This window comes from Lissotriton vulgaris, chromosome 7 (genome assembly GCF_964263255.1).
Source record: "Lissotriton vulgaris chromosome 7, aLisVul1.2, whole genome shotgun sequence".
Lineage (NCBI taxonomy): Eukaryota > Metazoa > Chordata > Amphibia > Caudata > Salamandridae > Lissotriton > Lissotriton vulgaris.
In genome coordinates this window covers 1,604,325,065-1,604,334,576 of record NC_141695.1, presented here as the reverse complement: position 1 = coordinate 1,604,334,576, position 9,512 = coordinate 1,604,325,065, and positions in this window count along the sequence as shown.

Genomic DNA, 9,512 nt, shown 5'->3' with positions numbered 1-9,512 from the left:
TCCTAGTAGGCACAACATCAGGAAAATCTATTGGACTGTATTGAGATAATGGTAGCAACTGCAAAAGATTTGCGGTGATGGCTACCAGACCACAATTGGGTCAGTGTCAGGTCCCTCTTCTTAACCCACCTATAATGCCGGTGGTCACAGATGCATCACTGCTGGGATGGGGAGGCCATATGGGAGACATGCAGATTAAACGCTTCTGTTCTCAGACAGAAACTTGACTCCACATCAGTTTGTTAGCGTTGAGGACTATTGTCTTGTCATTTTAGGCCTGTATGCCCAACTTGAAAGTAAGGCTGGTTCAGGTGCTCACAGACAACACAGATGTGAAGTGCTGAAGATCAGGATGACCTGGCCCAAGTCATCCTTAGTGGCACCAGATATTGGGCAAGGAGAGGGTGGCACCCCGAACTCCTTGGCATGAGCAACTTTCCTCCGATAAAGCCTTTCCGGGAGGCTCTCATTTCGCAGCAGGAGGGCAGGGTCTTGTATCCAACTCTACACACTTGGTCTCAATGCTTGGAGACTGAGCTGCAACAGTTACCTCCTTCGCTGTGCACCCTGAGGTCATTGATTTCTTTTTGGTTGCAAGATCTTCCTCCACTAAATCAGTATATGCCAGCAATTGGAGTGAATTTATGTATTGTTGGAGCAACTGAAAAATGGACCCTTTACAGGTGAAGTTGCCTTAAGTTTTATTGTTTTGTCCCGAGCCCAGGAAGTACTTGCTATGGGCTACCTTCTGCCTTTTTGTGCTTGTCAGATCAGCCGTAATTATTCAAACAACCCATTGTGATGAGGTTTTGAAAGGTTTACATTTGTTTCCACCAAAAGCCTTTGCTATACCCCAGTGGGACCTGAACTTAGGCCTCACTGTCTTAAAGTGTACCCCTTTTGAGCACTTGCTCAGTTGCTCCTTGAGACGTCTGATCTAAAAAGACAGTTTTCTTATCGCCATAACATCTGCTAGACATGTTAGTTGACTTTATACTGCCTTCTTTGCAGATAAGTTGGCTCTGAGGACCCCGACTTAAATTCTACCCAGATTAGCCTCTACTTTTCATGTCAATCAGACTATCACCCCTCTGCTATTTTTGGTCCTCTTCATCCCCCTAAGGAGAAAGGGAGACTCCATCGCCTGGATCCTGAAAGAGCACTGAGTTTCTACATTGTACGTGCCTAGGAACGGTAAGCTCTTCATAGGGTTTCCAGAGCAAAGAAGGGCCATGCAGTGTAAAAATGGAGCATCTTCAAATGAATTATTCTCTGAACATAAATCTACTATTTACTGGCAAACAAAGCAGCCCGCAGAAGGCTTGCAGTCTCACACTGCCAGGGCCAATGCAGCTGCCGCTGCCTAACATGTGTAGTACCTGGTCTGGGCTTCTTTCAGGCAGCTATGTGGGCTTCTGTGTGCATATTCCCTGAGCACTGCTTTGTGGACTTGCATGCACATGATCACATAGCACTACTGCCTCAAAAGCCTGTCTGTCAAGAGGGGCATTTTACCCATTCAGTCCTGCAGGACTTTTAGGTCATCTAGTTCACAGACCTACCACCTTGGGGAGGTACTGCTGTGGTACCTAGTCACAAGGTAAAGAATCTGTGGTATACATCAGAATAAGTTATTTACCGTTGATAAATATATTTCTGTTTGATACTCTGTCTAACTGCAGGTTCCTCCCCCCTCCCTGTACTGTGAACTGGACTCTTTTTCCATCTAAAAAGATGCCAATCTGGAGATCTGCACACTGGTCATACTAAGTTGTAGATGGTATATGTGTCTGAGAGCACGGACAGCCTAGAACGCAACTGACGGTACTCATGAGTAGCCCTTATCTGTCACCAAACGGTGCAAAGGAGAACTGCTTTAAAGGTTCTGATATCCAGCCTGATACCTGGGGGTTGCTCGCAAGGTTAGAAATCTGTAGTTAGATTGAGGATCCCCCAGAAAGATTGTTAATGAAGGCAAGTAACTTGTTCTGGGTAGAGAGCACAGTCCTCATGTAATGTTCCAATAGAGTAGAACCTGAGAGCTTCTTTCATATTTTACACAACTCTAAACACTCGATGTGACCGGATTCTCCATGATGGCCGCCTGAAAAGGCTTGCGACTGAGCGCGCTACACTCGATATACCCTGGTCCGTGAAGGGGACAGCTATTACAGATCTTCACAGATCAAACATTTTTCAGGCTCTGCATCTGAAATAATTATTTAAGCAAGTGCGTACTGATCTGGGCTAATATCGGTCGAAATACTATTCCCCCCCCTTTTCCGGACTTTGTGGATTACTTACTTTCCCCTGAAGAAGCCCGCCTGGGTGAAACGCGTGGCTGCTATGTTTCAAATATTGAATAAAAGATTCTACAACACCACCAATGTGGAATTACTATTTCTGTCATAGCAGTCATCCTTCTGCTGTGGGATTTAAACCCTATGAATATTTGCCTGTATAGCAATGCTTCTCTCATCCTGTGTGTTCATGTGTTGTATTTGAAATAATTTTTGGGTGGCTGGTTTCAGGTAATGGGTATTGACTATCAGCAAACCATATACACAGTATTTTCGAATTCATTGATTTTTACCTAGAAATAAACACTGGTAGTTGATGCAGCAAGACTTACCCTGCCACCTTGTCTGTATGTAGTAGAAAGATACATTTTAGGTAAACGCTTCTTTCTATTTCCTATATGTCAGAATGGGCTTATTCAAGTACTGATCTCAATTTGTTTGCTTGGTATTGGGTGAATAGTGGCTCTCCAGATGCATATACCTCCTGAAACGGATCATGGTATCTTGACTAGTAGGGACTGTTTAAAAATGAGCCACATGAGACTGCCCCACACCTTTTAGCATTGTATCTGTTGTTCCTTCTGCCTTCATCATCTCACCTATTCAGCTGTCTGTTTCAGTGCTTTGAGCCATCTTTTCTGTGACACTGGCTGACAAAGAGCAGAATGATTGTTGTTGTCGTCCACAAAGCGTGTGTCTCTTCAATCAAGAAGGAGCTGTTTCATCCCAGGAGAATTTGAGCAGCCACCCTATTTTTAAGCAGATGGTCTTTCAAAATGCCACAGTGCCCGCAAGGGCTATTCGTCCAATCCGTGGGGGTTGAGGCCTTTTAACTCTCGATGTCCTGCGTTTCCAGGCTACTATGGATTCTGAACACCTGGGCCAAGTACCTCTTCTGCACTTTACTTTCAGTGGTAGACGTGGTCTGATATATATATATATATATATATATATATATATATATATACACACACACTTACACTTAAATAGCTCATTACATGAAATAGTCGTCTTATGCTGTGGTAAAATACTTCTTGTGCAGGTCCAAACGTCTTTTTATTTTCAGTAGTTATTTAAAATCGCCTGTTTTAGGTCATAGAGTGCAAGAGTGTGTGTTATTGTTCTAAGCGTGTTGGTTGGCAGTAGATTTGACCGAAAATAGAAAATTTCATTAATGTGCACTGAATGGGTAAAAGATTAAAAAAACACACTAGGGTGATGTATTCTGGAATGATAGCTCATGTGGGGAACAGGTTCCACAGAATCGTGGCACCATTTCAGATTCCGGTCAATAAGACTTCCACGTGCTTTAATATTTCAATTCTTGTTTTCTAGTATGTATTCATTTATCCAATTCGATTAGCATATGTGTTATTCCCCTGTTTAAGGTTGTTTTAATCCATTTTGAAACTAACTAGGGGTTTCTTTTTTCCTTTTTTGGTTGTTTAAAGGGGTGCTACCAGCACTTTTATAAAAACTGTCTTTCGTTCAAGCTTTCTGAGTATATTGTTTCTTTTACTTTATATATTCCATAGCAAGCAAAGCAAATAACTTTATTTCGGTTCATTGAGCCATAAAAGTACAGACGCAATATTAAAACATATTAAGATGCAACCTAAGCTGTTTGATTTAAAATCGGAACACATCAAGCGAATAAAATAAATTTACAAGTAAAACACAGGTAAAAATTCGCAGTCAGTAAAAATGTTGGGGGGAGATGTGCCTTCAAAGATATGTAGAATTCTAAATCAATCTTAAAACGTGCCAGAATTCGTATACAATATAATTCATAACTATATGTTTAGCACCCTCTGGCCACCTCTAGTATTTAAAATGCTGTACAGTCGAGGAGGACAGAGAGCCGCAAAAGTGTCAGGGGATTGGTTGCTGTCAAACTTTTGCCTGATCCTCCACCAGGGGCGGCCTTAGGCATGTGCAAGCTTTGCACCTGCACAGGGCCGCCAAACCCCAGGGGCTGCTACGCCAATATATATCCTTAATATAATAATCCTCTGAGGATGGATACATATTTGCCTGGCTGCCCCTGGCAGGGATTTGGCGGCCTCCAGGGGCCCCCTACCTACGATCCCTGCCCCGGGGCGCCATGAGCCTAGAGCCGCCCCTGCCTCCACACAATTAGCAAATAACGTGATACAGCAAAAAACAGGCTTTGCCTCGCGTCTGATTTTCAAACACGAAAGGCTTTTGCAAATTTTCTGATTCCTAAGTTCCGACAGATCAATCAATCAATCAGTGACACTTATAGAGCGCGCTACATACCCGTAGGGTCTCAAGGCGCTGGGGGGGTGGGGGGGGGGGGGGGAGGGGGTGCCGCTACTGCTCGAACAGCCAGGTCTTCAGCTTCTTCCTGAAGGAGAGGTGGTCTTGGGTCAGGCGCAGGTCGGTCGGGAGGGAGTTCCAGGTCTTGGCGGCCAGGTAGGAGAAGGACCTTCCTCCTGTAGTCGCTCTTCGGATGCGGGGGACGGCGGCGAGGGCGTGGTTGGCTGATCGGAGGTGGCGTTTGGGAGCGTAGAAGTTGATCCGGCTGTTGAGGTAGCTCGGGCCTTGGTCGTGTAGGGCTTTGTGTGCGTGGGTGAGGAGGCGGAAGGTGATTCTTTTGTTGACGGGGAGCCAGTGAAGGTCTCTCAGAGGTCCGGTGATGTGGCTGGTTCGTGGGATGTCGAGGATGAGTCTGGCTGAGGCGTTCTGGATCCGCTGGAGTCTCTTCTGGAGCTTGGCGGTGGTACCGGCGTAGAGGGCGTTGCCGTAGTCCAGTCGGCTGGTGACGAGGGCCTGGGTGACGGTCTTCCTGGTCTCGGTGGGGATCCACCGGAAGATCTTCCGTAGCATGCGTAGGATGTTGAAGCACGCCGAGGAGACGTTGTTGACTTGCCTGGTCATGGAGAGGGAGGAGTCCAGGATGAAGCCCAGGTTGCGTGCATGGTCTGTCGGTTTGGGTGCGGTGCCCAGGGCGGGAGGCCACCAGGAGTCGTCCCAGGCGGAGGGGGAAGAGCCCAGGATGAGGACCTCCGTCTTGTCAGAGTTCAGTTTCAGGCGGCTGGTTGTCATCCACTCAGCTACCTCTTTCACCCCTTCGTGCAGGTTGGCTCTGGCGAAGGCGGGGTCGTTGGTCAGGGAGAGGATCAGCTGGGTGTCGTCGGCGTAGGAGATTATGCTGAGGTTGTGTTTGCGTACGATGGCCGCGAGGGGGCTCATGTAGACGTTGAAGAGGGTGGGGCTCAGAGATGATCCTTGAGGGACGCCGCAGATGACTTCGGAGGCCTCTGACTTGTACGGTGGTAGGCGGACTCTCTGTGTTCTTCCGTCGAGGAAGGAGATGATCCATTCCAGCGCTTTGTCCTGGATTCCGATGTTGCTGAGGCGCTGTACTAGGGTGCGGTGGCAGACCGTGTCGAATGCCGCGGAGAGGTCTAGGAGGATGAGGGCCGCTGTTTCTCCATTGTCCATCAGGGCTCGGATGTCATCGGTGGCGGCGATGAGGGCGGTCTCGGTGCTGTGGTTGGCTCGGAAGCCGGACTGTGAGGGGTCGAGGGATCCGTTCGTCTCGAGGAAGGCGGCCATCTGCTTGTTGACGGTCTTCTCGATGACTTTGGCTGGAAACGGGAGGAGCGAGATGGGGCGGTAGTTCTTGAGTTCGGTGGGGTCCGCTGTTGGTTTCTTGAGCAGGGCGCTGAGTTCGGCGTGTTTCCAGCTCTCAGGGAAGGTGGCGGTGTCGAATGATGTGTTGATGATGTCTCGCAGGTGGGGTGCGATGACAGCGTCGGCCTTGTTGAAGACGTGGTGAGGGCAGGGGTCGGTCGGTGATCCGGAGTGAATGGAGTTCATCGTGCGGATGGTGTCTTCGGTGCTGATCGGGGTCCAGGCGTGGAGGGTGGTGGTGGGGGGTGGTGGTTCGGTCGTGGTGTGCGTTGGTTGGTTGTTGAAGCTGTTGTGTATGTCCGCGATCTTGTTGTGGAAGTATGAAGCGAGGGAGTAGGACAGGAACATACCATTTTCTCCTTCCATTCAGGTAGGCTGGACAGAACAAAACATGCTCTTCTGTTTCCTTATTATACCCATAATAGGGGCATCCAGACCTGGCTGGCTCATGAGTCTTATTCCATATAGCAGTGAAGGAGGCAAGCGGAAGTGTACTATAACGAAATTGAAGATATAACTTCCTGGCTGTTGGAGGTTCAATCTCACCAAGGAGCTGTTCTAGCTCAAATTCGTTCTTCATCAAAAGAAAAGAATCTGTCAGGGTGCCTAGTGAAGGATGAGCCTGCAATTGTGTCAGTTTGTTCTACCCATGATTTCTCTTTAAAAATAATTTGTTAGTTGTGGCAGCTACCGGCAGAGGTGTGTTACTCTTACAACGCATCTATTACAACGTAATGCTGTTACAACGCAGCTATTACATCGCAAATACCATTACAATGCATGCCATTACAACGCATGGCATTACATAGCAGATGCTATTACAACGCATGCCATTACATCGTAAGTATTGGTAAGTATTTATTTTTTTTTTTATTTTATTTAATATTTTATAATTGATTTAATTATTATTAATTTTAAAAAAATATTTATTTCGTTTTTAAATTTTATAAATTAAATATATTATTTTAAGTAATTTTTTAAATAAGTATGAGTATAGGAGTATATGTTTTGGGGTACTGATGTATATGTTTTGGGGTGTTTGGGTATTTTTAGGTTTTAGGGCAGTGTTTGGGTTTTGGGGTACAGGGGTGTTTTTAGGTTTTAGGGCAGGGTTTGGGTTTTGGGGTACAGGGGTGTTTTTAGGTTTTAGGGCAGGGTTTGGGTTTTGGGGTACAGGGGTGTTTTTAGGTTTTAGGGCAGGGTTTGGGTTTTGGGGTACAGGGGTGTTTTTAGGTTTTAGGGCAGGGTTTGTGTTTTGGGGTACAGGGGTGTTTTTAGGTTTTAGGGTAGGGTTTGGGTTTTCGGGTACAGGGGTGTTTTTAGGTTTTTGGGTAGGGTTTGGGTTTTGGGGTACAGGGGTGTTTTTAGGTTTTAGGGCAGGGTTTGGGTTTTGGGGTACAGGGGTGTTTTTAGGTTTTAGGGCAGGGTTTGGGTTTTGGGGTACAGGGGTGTTTTTAGGTTTTAGGGCAGAGTTTGGGTTTTGGGGTACAGGGGTGTTTTTAGGTTTTAGGGCAGGGTTTGGGTTTTGGGGTACAGGGGTGTTTTTAGGTTTTAGGACAGGGTTTGGGTTTTGGGGTACAGGGGTGTTTTTAGGTTTTAGGGTAGGGTTTGTGTTTAGGGATAATTACATTATATTTACCATTTTAAAATTATTTAAAATATATTTATTAAATTAAATTAATTATTTTACACTAATTACATTTTTAAATTAAATTAATTAAATTAAATTATTAATTATTATTAATTTAATTTAATTTCATTATAATAAATATGTACTTTATACTAATTACTTTTTTTTATTAAATTAAATTAATTACTATTTTTAATAAAATTACATTTATTAAATAGATATTATTTATTTACTAGATATTTAATTAAATTAATTTAATGACAATTTTAAAATGTCTTTTAATTAAATTATTTTAAATAAATTAATTACAATAAACTAAACATTTTTTTAAAAAGGTATACTTACCTATACTTACGATGTAATGCCATGCGTTGTAATAGCATTTGCGATGTAATGCCATGCATTGTAATGACATGCATTGTAATGGTATTTGCGATGTAATAGCTGCGTTGTAACGGAACGCGTTGTAACACAACGCGTTGTACTGACACCAATCCACCGGCAGATCATCCCACAGGTTCCCCCATCCCATATTACCCAGTGTCTCTCTTACATGCTTGATTCATGGTATGATTTCAGACCCAGGGATGTGTAAGACTTCTTTTGACCCTTCACGATAAGAGTGGAGCCCAGGGGTAGCCCAGATACGTCTCCAACAAAGGATTGGTCTCCGTCACTTCCCGTCTGAGATGTGTCTGAGCCCTATATCTAGTCTTAGAGGAAGCAGAGGGGTGCTTGTTGGTAAACCCACCAGCAGATGTAAAAATCGATTTTCCACTGATAACATTTTAGTCATATCCTTGTGACCTCAGAGCTCCACCTCATAAAAAGCTGTTCCTAGGGCCTGCTGTTTGTATATTTGAATTCCTGGTGAGATTGGGCAAAAGTGAAATCCTCTTTGCACTTTGACCAACCCCCGGTGATTTGATCTAGTTTAGGCCTGCACTTTTCGATATGGCGCCGTGAATCTAGTTGCTGTGTGAGGGTCAGTCCCAGGTACTCAAAGGTATGCACAAGTTCCAAGGGGGACCCTTCGAATTTGGTATTTTACCTCGTAGAGTGACCAGCATTTAGAACCATGTTATTTGGTTTTTGCTGCGCTTATGTCCAAACCCCTTTGACTGTAAATGGTATCAAAACATTTTAGGATTTTTTGAAGGCCCATTGGTGATTTAGACAGTAGCAATGTGTTGTCTGCAAATATTAAGTCAGGAACCCTAATGCCTGTCGGATGTGGGGCATCACCATCAGAATCATTCAGATGTTTAATAAGGTCATTAACATAGAAAGTAAACAGGGTAGGGGCAAGAACACAAAGCTATCTTACCTCTCAGTTTACAGGAAATGACACTGTCAGCTCACCCAGTTAGCCAGATCGGACCTGGGCATAGTTATTCTCATGGAGCTTCATTGGAATGGTTAAGAGCCTAGTGGGTACTCACTTTCTGCCAGAGTGTAGAACTAGGTACCAGGTCAAATGCAGACTGCAAATCAACAAATACCACATACATCCGGCCTCCTCCCAGAACGACTGTTTTACAGAATATAAGTTGTAGTTGAATGACCTGGTCCACAGTGCTAATACACTCCCGGAAGTCCGCCTGTAATGAACTTTAAATCTGTCGGTCATCCATTCTTGTAACCTTTCAAATATTATTCAACTGAACAGCTTCTGCGAGATGTCATTTAGGCTGATCAGCCTATAGCTGGACAGCTGCGAGGGTGGTGACCTTTCTTATATATTGGTTTAATCTCGGCCCCTGCCCAGATTGGGGGAATCGGTGCACCTAACAATATGGCGATAAAAAATAGTGAAATATGGGCTCCATACATCATTCTCCCTTAGGTACAAGTCACAAGGGATCTTATCCAGCCCGGGGGCTTTTTTGGGGGGATGATCTTACTAATTGCTGATCTTACTT